The sequence below is a fragment of the Sebastes umbrosus genome, chromosome 3, assembly GCF_015220745.1.
Source record: "Sebastes umbrosus isolate fSebUmb1 chromosome 3, fSebUmb1.pri, whole genome shotgun sequence".
NCBI classification, from domain to species: domain Eukaryota; kingdom Metazoa; phylum Chordata; class Actinopteri; order Perciformes; family Sebastidae; genus Sebastes; species Sebastes umbrosus.
Genome location: NC_051271.1, coordinates 13,704,539 through 13,714,809, shown reverse-complemented (window position 1 = coordinate 13,714,809; position 10,271 = coordinate 13,704,539). Strand labels below are relative to the sequence as shown.

General features: G+C 46.7%; 1 long non-coding RNA gene across 1 annotated transcript; it reads right to left on the bottom strand.

Moving 5' to 3' along the window:
- Window positions 1-717: 717 nt before the first annotated feature.
- LOC119484839 lies at window positions 718-1,199 on the bottom strand. The gene is made up of 3 exons (XR_005206135.1): window positions 1,151-1,199; window positions 910-1,055; window positions 718-796 (listed from the first exon to the last, which is right to left on the bottom strand). It is a non-coding gene; the product is annotated as an uncharacterized LOC119484839 (long non-coding RNA).
- Between the last annotated feature and the right edge of the window lie 9,072 nt (window positions 1,200-10,271).

Below are 10,271 nucleotides of genomic sequence, written 5' to 3'. Positions count from 1 at the left end.
TTAGCTGAAAGACAACATGACAAAAACAATACATAAATACAACATATGTCTGCAAGCACCAATGAACAGCTTACTACAAATGCAAGTTCCCTGATTGCCCTGCAAGACAGGGATGTGGCTATGGTTTGAAGACAATGGCGACTGAGCCACAATGGGATCTGGGCTCACTTTAGGGGACGTAACTAACTTGCAGCCAGTGAGAACAGAAAAAGAAATACCTTCCAATATAATGCAATAATCACTGTGTGCATTATGGAAATGTATATATTAAATTCTTAAAACATGGCTGCTGTATACTGTATTCAAATACGCTGTAACATTGGCTTTTGTTGTTTCCGTAGGAAAGTTATGGGGACAGACTAAATGATTAATGTACATCAATGCAAAAGTATAACATGAGTGTTCCTATATTCTGTGTGCACGCTGATAAGAGCTTTTTCCCAAAATAAAATATTTGCTGATTATTTGCAGTTAAATTTAGAAGATGCTTCTCTGTCTAACGATGCCCATGGAATATTATTGTTACAAAATAAAATCACAATTTATTTGCAGTACACTGTTACAGTGCAAAGACATCTTACCTCTTTGACCACCTTTGCGACTAAAATCTGATACGCCTCTGAGGATGAGTTGGAGAGATCTGATGAGAATGTTTGGTTGAGACTAAAGTTAAGGTCGACAGATCCTTCACTGGATGTAGGAGGATCTGTTGATGCAGTGGTGGTGGTTTCTGTGGTTGTAGCAGTTGCTGTAGTTGTAGTTGTTGCAGCGGTGGAAGCAGCAGAAGAAGAAGAGGCTGTACAAATACCAATGGGTTATCAATTATTATGACACTGTAATATGCATGTAATTTAAACAGATTGATGAACAGATTAATTCAATTAGATTTTTAAATTTCCAATTACTTACTTGCATTAACAGTGCCTGATATAATGTTCAGGGAGGTAGAGCTGCTCGTAAATACACTGCGGAGTTCTGTAGTTGCATTGCTTACTGAGGGAACTGAGCTGTCATCATTGAACACAAGCGTCGTGTCGACAACCACTGATCCACTCCTTTAATGAAAAAGAGAAAAAGCAACACTTTTAAACAGCAAGTGACTGGCAAATGTGCAGAAAAATATAAGCAAGTGATTAAAATTGAATCTTACGTGAATGAGTTAACAATTGAGCGTCTGTAAGATGATCCATACACATCTGTACAGACTCTGTTTACCTGAAAGACAACATTACTGTAATTTGTAATGTAATGGTTTAGAAAAAAATTTAAAAATGTTGCTCTGTTTTGTTTGGAGGCTGATACATCTTACATGCTATATTCTGCATACATAATATGTTTACAAAATTAAAGAACATCTACCAGACTCTACTTCCAAAAATATTGGGTAAAAAAAGGTATACAATGGGGTATTTAAACAAAAAGATTAGCTTTTGGTGCGTCACAATGGCAATTGTGGGGACAAATAGAATGGCCAAATTTCCATGTACTGTACATCAACGCAAGAACAGTAGAAACATCAGTATATTCAGTGTGCAAAGGGATCAGATTTATTTCCAAAAAGAAAAAGAAAAATATACTTCTTTCTCGGGTGATCCTTATAGACTTTCTTTTTTTTTTGGTGTAAAAAACATATTTTTATATCATCTTACCTCTTTGACCACTTCTGCAGCCAAAGTCTGGTACGCCGTCGAGGATGAGTTTGAGAGATCTGATGTAAATGTTTGATTGAGACTAAACTCAAACCCAAGGGTTCCCTCACTGGATGTAGGAGGATCTGTTGATGCAGTGGTGGTTGAAGTAGCTGGTGCAGCAGTGGTAGTGGCTGTTGCATTAGGAGCTGCAGTTGAAGCTGCTGTAACATTGGGAGCCATTGTGGGGGCAGCAGTTGGGGCATCTGTAGCATTAGGAGCTGCAGTTGAAGCTGCTGTAACATTGGAAGCCATTGTCGGGGCAGCTGTAGCATTAGGAGCTGCAGTTGAAGCTGCTGTAACATTGGGAGCCATTGTGGGGGCAGCAGTTGGGGCAGCTGTAGCATTAGGAGCTGCAGTTGGAGCTGCTGTAACATTGGGAGCAGCAGTTTGGGCAGCAGTTGGGGCATCTGTAGCATTAGGAGCTGCAGTTGGAGCCGCTGTAACATTGGGAGCCATTGTCGGGGCAGCAGTTGGGGCAGCTGTAGCATTAGGAGCTGCAGTTGGAGCTGCTGTAACATTGGGAGACATTGTGGGGGCAGCAGTTGGGGCAGCTGTAGCATTAGGAGCTGCAGTTGGAGCCGCTGTAACATTGGGAGCCATTGTCGGGGCAGCAGTTGGGGCAGCTGTAGCATTAGGAGCTGCAGTTGGAGCTGCTGTAACATTGGGAGCCATTGTGGGAGCAGCAGTTGGGGCATCTGTAGCATTAGGAGCTGCAGTTGGAGCCGCTGTAACATTGGGAGCAGCAGTTGGAGCAGCAGTTGGGGCATCTGTAGCATTAGGAGCTGCAGTTGGAGCCGCTGTAACATTGGAAGCAGCAGTTTGGGCAGCAGTTGGGGCATCTGTAGCATTAGGAGCTGCAGTTGGAGCTGCTGTAACATTGGAAGCAGCTGTTTGCGCAGCAGTTGGGGCATCTGTAGCATTAGGAGCTGCAGTTGAAGCTGCTGTAACATTGGGAGCCATTGTGGGGGCAGCAGTTGGGGCAGCTGTAGCATTAGGAGCTGCAGTTGGAGCTGCTGTAACATTGGGAGCCATTGTGGGAGCAGCAGTTGGGGCATCTGTAGCATTAGGAGCTGCAGTTGGAGCCGCTGTAACATTGGGAGCCATTGTCGGGGCAGCAGTTGGGGCAGCTGTAGCATTAGGAGCTGCAGTTGGAGCCGCTGTAACATTGGAAGCAGCAGTTGGAGCAGCAGTTGGGGCATCTGTAGCATTAGGAGCTGCAGTTGGAGCCGCTGTAACATTGGGAGCCATTGTCGGGGCAGCAGTTGGGGCATCTGTAGCATTAGGAGCTGCAGTTGGAGCCGCTGTAACATTGGGAGCCATTGTCGGGGCAGCAGTTGGGGCATCTGTAGCATTAGGAGCTGCAGTTGGAGCTGCTGTAATATTGGAAGCAGCAGTTTGGGCAGCAGTTGGGGCATCTGTAGCATTAGGAGCTGCAGTTGGAGCCGCCGTAACATTGGGAGCAGCAGTTGGAGCAGCAGTTATGGCAGCTGTAGCATTAGGAGCTGCAGTTAGAGCTGCTGTAACTTTGGAAGCAGCTGTTGGAGCAGCAATTTGGGCAGCTGTAGCATTAGGAGCAGCAGTTGGAGCAGCAGTTGGGGCATCTATAGCATTAGGAGCTGCAGTTGGAGCCGCTGTAACATTGGGAGCAGCTGTTGGAGCAGCAGTTGGGGCATCTGTAGCATTAGGAGCTGCAGTTAGAGCTGCTGTAACATTGTGAGCAATTGTGGGGGCAACAGTTGGGGCAGCTGTAGCATTAGGAGCTGCAGTTGGAGCCGCTGTAACATTGGGAGCCATTGTTGGGGCAGCAGTTGGGGCAGCTGTAGCATTAGGAGCTGCAGTTGGAGCTGCTGTAACATTGGAAGCAGCAGTTTGGGCAGCAGTTGGGGCATCTGTAGCATTAGGAGCTGCAGTTGGAGCCGCTGTAACATTGGGAGCCATTGTCGGGGCAGCAGTTGGGGCAGCTGTAGCATTAGGAGCTGCAGTTGGAGCCGCTGTAACATTGGAAGCAGCAGTTGGAGCAGCAGTTGGGGCATCTGTAGCATTAGGAGCTGCAGTTGGAGCTGCTGTAACATTGGGAGCCATTGTTGGGGCAGCTGTAGCATTAGGAGCTGCAGTTGGAGCTGCTGTAACATTGGGAGCCATTGTGGGAGCAGCAGTTGGGGCACCTGTAGCATTAGGAGCTGCAGTTGAAGCTGCTGTAACATTGGGAGACATTGTGGGGGCAGCAGTTGGGGCAGCTGTATCATTAGGAGCTGCAGTTGGAGCCGCTGTAACATTGGGAGCCATTGTCGGGGCAGCAGTTGGGGCAGCTGTAGCATTAGGAGCTGCAGTTGGAGCCGCTGTAACATTGGGAGCAGCAGTTGGAGCAGCAGTTGGGGCATCTGTAGCATTAGGAGCTGCAGTTGGAGCCGCTGTAACATTGGGAGCAGCAGTTGGAGCAGCAGTTGGGGCATCTGTAGCATTAGGAGCTGCAGTTACAGCTGCTGTAACATTGGGAGCCATTGTGGGGGCAGCAGTTGGGGCAGCTGTAGCATTAGGAGCTGCAGTTGGAGCCGCTGTAACATTGGGAGCCATTGTTGGGGCAGCAGTTGGGGCAGCTGTAGCATTAGGAGCTGCAGTTGGAGCTGCTGTAACATTGGGAGCCATTGTGGGGGCAGCAGTTGGGGCAGCTGTAGCATTAGGAGCTGCAGTTGGAGCTGCTGTAACATTGGGAGCCATTGTGGGAGCAGCAGTTGGGGCAGCTGTAGCATTAGGAGCTGCAGTTAGAGCTGCTGTAACATTGGAAGCAGCAGTTTGGGCAGCAGTTGGGGCATCTGTAGCATTAGGAGCTGCAGTTGGAGCCGCTGTAACATTGGGAGCCATTGTCGGGGCAGCAGTTGGGGCAGCTGTAGCATTAGGAGCTGCAGTTGGAGCCGCTGTAACATTGGAAGCAGCAGTTGGAGCAGCAGTTGGGGCATCTGTAGCATTAGGAGCTGCAGTTGGAGCCGCTGTAACATTGGGAGCAGCTGTTGGAGCAGCAGTTGGGGCATCTGTAGCATTAGGAGCTGCAGTTAGAGCTGCTGTAACATTGGGAGCAATTGTGGGGGCAGCAGTTGGGGCAGCTGTAGCATTAGGAGCTGCAGTTGGAGCCGCTGTAACATTGGGAGCCATTGTTGGGGCAGCAGTTGGGGCAGCTGTAGCATTAGGAGCTGCAGTTGGAGCTGCTGTAACATTGGAAGCAGCAGTTTGGGCAGCAGTTGGGGCATCTGTAGCATTAGGAGCTGCAGTTGGAGCCGCTGTAACATTGGGAGCCATTGTCGGGGCAGCAGTTGGGGCAGCTGTAGCATTAGGAGCTGCAGTTGGAGCCGCTGTAACATTGGGAGCAGCAGTTGGAGCAGCAGTTGGGGCATCTGTAGCATTAGGAGCTGCAGTTGGAGCCGCTGTAACATTGGAAGCAGCAGTTGGAGCAGCAGTTGGGGCATCTGTAGCATTAGGAGCTGCAGTTGGAGCTGCTGTAACATTGGGAGCCATTGTTGGGGCAGCTGTAGCATTAGAAGCTGCAGTTGGAGCTGCTGTAACATTGGGAGCCAATGTGGGAGCAGCAGTTGGGGCAGCTGTAGCATTAGGAGCTGCAGTTGGAGCTGCTGTAACATTGGAAGCAGCAGTTTGGGCAGCAGTTGGGGCATCTGTAGCATTAGGAGCTGCAGTTGGAGCCGCTGTAACATTGGGAGCCATTGTCGGGGCAGCAGTTGGGGCAGCTGTAGCATTAGGATCTGCAGTTGGAGCTGCTGTAACATTGGAAGCAGCTGTTTGCACAGCAGTTGGGGCATCTGTAGCATTAGGAGCTGCAGTTGGAGCTTCTGTAACACTGGGAGCCATTGTTGGGGCAGCAGTTGGGGCAGCTGTAGCATTAGGAGCTGCAGTTGGAGCTGCTGTAACATTGGAAGCAGCAGTTTGGGCAGCAGTTGGGGCATCTGTAGCATTAGGAGCTGCAGTTGGAGCCGCTGTAACATTGGGAGCCATTGTCGGGGCAGCAGTTGGGGCATCTGTAGCATTAGGAGCTGCAGTTGGAGCCGCTGTAACATTGGGAGCCATTGTCGGGGCAGCAGTTGGGGCATCTGTAGCATTAGGAGCTGCAGTTGGAGCCGCTGTAACATTGGGAGCCATTGTCGGGGCAGCAGTTGGGGCATCTGTAGCATTAGGAGCTGCAGTTGGAGCCGCTGTAACATTGGGAGCCATTGTCGGGGCAGCAGTTGGGGCATCTGTAGCATTAGGAGCTGCAGTTGGAGCTGCTGTAATATTGGAAGCAGCAGTTTGGGCAGCAGTTGGGGCATCTGTAGCATTAGAAGCTGCAGTTGGAGCCGCTGTAACATTGGGAGCCATTGTCGGGGCAGCAGTTGGGGCAGCTGTTGCATTAGGAGCTGCAGTTGGAGCTGCCGTAACATTGGAAGCAGCAGTTGGAGCAGCAGTTGGGGCATCTGTAGCATTAGGAGTTGCAGTTGGAGCTGCTGTAATATTGGAAGCAGCAGTTGGAGCAGCAGTTGGGGCATCTGTAGCATTAGGAGCTGCAGTTGGAGCCGCTGTAACATTGGGAGCCATTGTCGGGGCAGCAGTTGGGGCAGCTGTTGCATTAGGAGCTGCAGTTGGAGCTGCCGTAACATTGGAAGCAGCAGTTGGAGCAGCAGTTGGGGCATCTGTAGCATTAGGAGCTGCAGTTGGAGCCGCTGTAACATTGGGAGCCATTGTCGGGGCAGCAGTTGGGGCATCTGTAGCATTAGGAGCTGCAGTTGGAGCCGCTGTAACATTGGGAGCCATTGTCGGGGCAGCAGTTGGGGCATCTGTAGCATTAGGAGCTGCAGTTGGAGCCGCTGTAACATTGGGAGCCATTGTCGGGGCAGCAGTTGGGGCATCTGTAGCATTAGGAGCTGCAGTTGGAGCCGCTGTAACATTGGGAGCCATTGTCGGGGCAGCAGTTGGGGCATCTGTAGCATTAGGAGCTGCAGTTGGAGCTGCTGTAATATTGGAAGCAGCAGTTTGGGCAGCAGTTGGGGCAGCTGTAGCATTAGGAGCTGCAGTTGGAGCCGCCGTAACATTGGGAGCAGCAGTTGGAGCAGCAGTTATGGCAGCTGTAGCATTAGGAGCTGCAGTTAGAGCTGCTGTAACTTTGGAAGCAGCTGTTGGAGCAGCAATTTGGGCAGCTGTAGCATTAGGAGCAGCAGTTGGAGCAGCAGTTGGGGCATCTATAGCATTAGGAGCTGCAGTTGGAGCTGCTGTAACATTGGAAGCAGCTGTTGGAGCAGCAGTTATGGCAGCTGTAGCATTAGGAGCTGCAGTTGGAGCCGCTGTAACATTGGAAGCAGCTGTTGGAGCAGCAGTTTGGGCAGCTGTAGCATTAGGAGCTGCAGAATAAATAAATATGACATTAGAGCAAGACAGGTTGAGAATGACACAGACTGACCGGAAATGACATTGTCATGAAACGTAAAGCAAAACAAGTTTATTCATATAAGAACCAATACCAATGTCAAAATCTATCAAAAGTTATATTTGTCACAGCAATAGATTAATTGTTGAAGCTAAGGGTCATGTTGACTGGTGGTGAGGACATATCTACCAGCAAAATCAAAAGTGAAAAGAATATGTTGCTATACCTGAAAATAAAGTTGTGAGAACTGGTTGTGGTGAGGTTGTATTTAATGATGGTATCATTGTATCTCTTCGTGGAGAGGTAACATTTACTGTTGGTGGTGCTGTGTTGTCATGTATTGAGGTTGCATCCATCGTTGTTGATGTTGAATTGACTGAACGCGAGGTCATATAGCCAAGTGGTGAGGTTGTGTTTCCTTGTGGTGAGGTAGTATGGATTGTTTGTGAGGTCATGTTTACTGGTGGTGAGGTCATGTAGACTGGGAATGAGGTGATGTTGACAGGTGAAGAGGTCATGTGGGCTATGGGTGAGGTTGCATTGACTAGTGGTGGTGATGTCATATGGACTGATGATGAGGTCATGTTGACAGGTAAAGAGGTCATGTGGGCTATGGGTGAGGTTGCATTGACTGGTCTTGAGGTTATGGGGACTGATGGGGAGGTTACATTGGCTGATGGTGAGGTCATATGAAAAGTTTGTGAGGTCATGGTGACTGGTGACGAGGTCATGTAGACTGGGGATGAGGTCATGTTGACAGGTGAGGAGGTCGTGGGGGCTAATGGTGAGGTTGCATTGATTAGTGGTGGTGAGGTCATGTGGACTGACTTTGATTGGATAAAACAAAATAAGTTGGTACTAAATATCTCAAAAACCAAATCCATTATTCTGGGATCTAGTCATAAGCTGTCATCTATGCCCACACTGAATCTCTACTTGGACGGTGAACCTATACAGCAGGTGGATAAGGTCACATTACTGGGACTAACTATAGTCAATCAATTGTCATGGGTAGAGCACATTGACACAATTGTCAGGAAAATGGGAAATGGCATCTCCATGGCAAGAAAATGTCTTCCGTATGTTCCAGCACACATTCTGGGACAAGTAGTTAAATCTTTAAGTTTAAGCCACCTGGACTATTGCTCTCCTGTAAGGTCTTCTGCACCGAAAAGTGTACTGCGGAAACTACAAATTGCCCAAAACAGAGCTGCAAGACTAGTCTTACACTGCCCTATGAGAATGAACACAGACAGCATGCACCATAAACTGTCATGTTTACCAGTAGAGAAAAAAGACTCACCTTAAGCACAGCAACATTCTTTAGTAACAGCATTTATTCTACTAACCCCGAGTTTTTATACAGTCAAATTACCAAATGCAGGGTCGTTCACAGTCATTTCACTAGAACAGCAGGTGATGGCCAAATCCTGTTACCTCACCCAAAATCGAATGCCTTAAAAAAGACGGTCATTTATTGTGTCATCAATCATTGGAATAGCTGCCCTCTTTACATCCGTCAATCCTCTAACAAATCCTCATTTAAATACTATCTAAGAATACATTACTTAAGCAGCTGATCGATAGTCCAGTGTTGGTCATGTATAGTTTTTCTTTTGTTCCTTTTCCCTGATGATGGGCTTTGAGGCTAAATGGTTGTGGAAGATGTGTATGAATGTGAAATTTATATATGTTTGGAAAATGTTTATGTTATTAGTGTAACACAAATATGATGTTGTATATAGTATGTATGTGATAAATGTAATATGCTTAATTTTCGGACCCCAGGAAAACTAGCTGGTGCCATTGGTATCAGCTAATGGGGATCCTTTTTAAATAAATAAATAAATACATTGTTTTTAGTGTATTCTCCAGCACATAGTTTGCCCATTTCTTATTGCTGTCTTGAAAGAAAGTACAGTAGTATCATGTTACCTGCTGTCACATTAGAGGTGGTAGCTGATGCGGAAGTTGTTCCCATTAGTCCTGTAGAGAAAAATGTCACAAAGATCAAACCTAAATTCAGCCCAATTCAAAATTATGTTATTTTAAAGTGTTATAAATTAGTCTCCTTGAAACCCGCCCACTTTATTCTCTCTCCCTCTCTCTCTCTCTCTGTTGTGCACGCACGGACACACACGCACACGCACATAAATACCTGCTAATAGGAGAAGGATTATAAAAGGATCCATCCTCACTTTTTCTGGTTCCTGTGAAATACGAAGGACATTAAAAATACATTTTGAATACATTTCAGTATGAAGAACAAATATCCACACTGATGTCATTCTCATATACACTCTGTTTCCAGTTTATTGGGTACACCTAGATTAAAACTAATGCAGTCTAATAAAAGAGCTCCGCAATAAAACCTACCTTCATGAAGGTTACAATGTTCAGTTAGTTTTAGTAGAAACTGTTTGAGAGATGTGTTGATTTGACTGAATGGCCAGTTGGAGGTTATAGTTTTTCACTGCTGTTATATTGCATTGTAGTATTAAAACTTCAGTAGGCAGAAAGTTTTTGGCATCATTGGGCAAAAATTCCATAATTACTTTTCAACATATTGTAATTCAAGTGCTCTGAGAGAAAACTAGACTTCTGCACCTCCTCATGGCTCTGTTTTCAGGCTTTAAAAAATCTAGCCCGTGAAGGGAGACTGTGGCCAATCACAGGTCATTTCAGAGTTCCCATTGAGTGTTCCTATTGGCTGTGCTCCGGCTGGTGGGCGGTGCTTGGTATTTCCTTGACTGATCTCAACATGGCTGCCGGCGGGTCAAAAAAGTTCTCATTTTACAGCTAAACAGTAAACTACAACATGTTTCTGAAAACATTTGAGGTGAGAAATAGGCATTACAGTAACAGGAGGACACAGAGGCACAGGATTTTTTTCAGATTACCTGTCTCATGTACTACTGTCAGGATATAGTGACCGTTTCATAAAAATACGTTTTTAAACATATTTGCTCTATTTCTACCCACTGCTGCTTTAAGAGGTATTTGTAATATTTTGTCGACCCCATTTATATCAATGAGGATGGTGAATATGAGAAACACCTCTCACTATATCATAATACAATTCAGCTACACCACAAAGTACAGCCTCCAAAATGACTATAAAGTTGAATCAACACCTCTATAAAACTGTTTCTACAAAAAAATAACTTTATAACCCT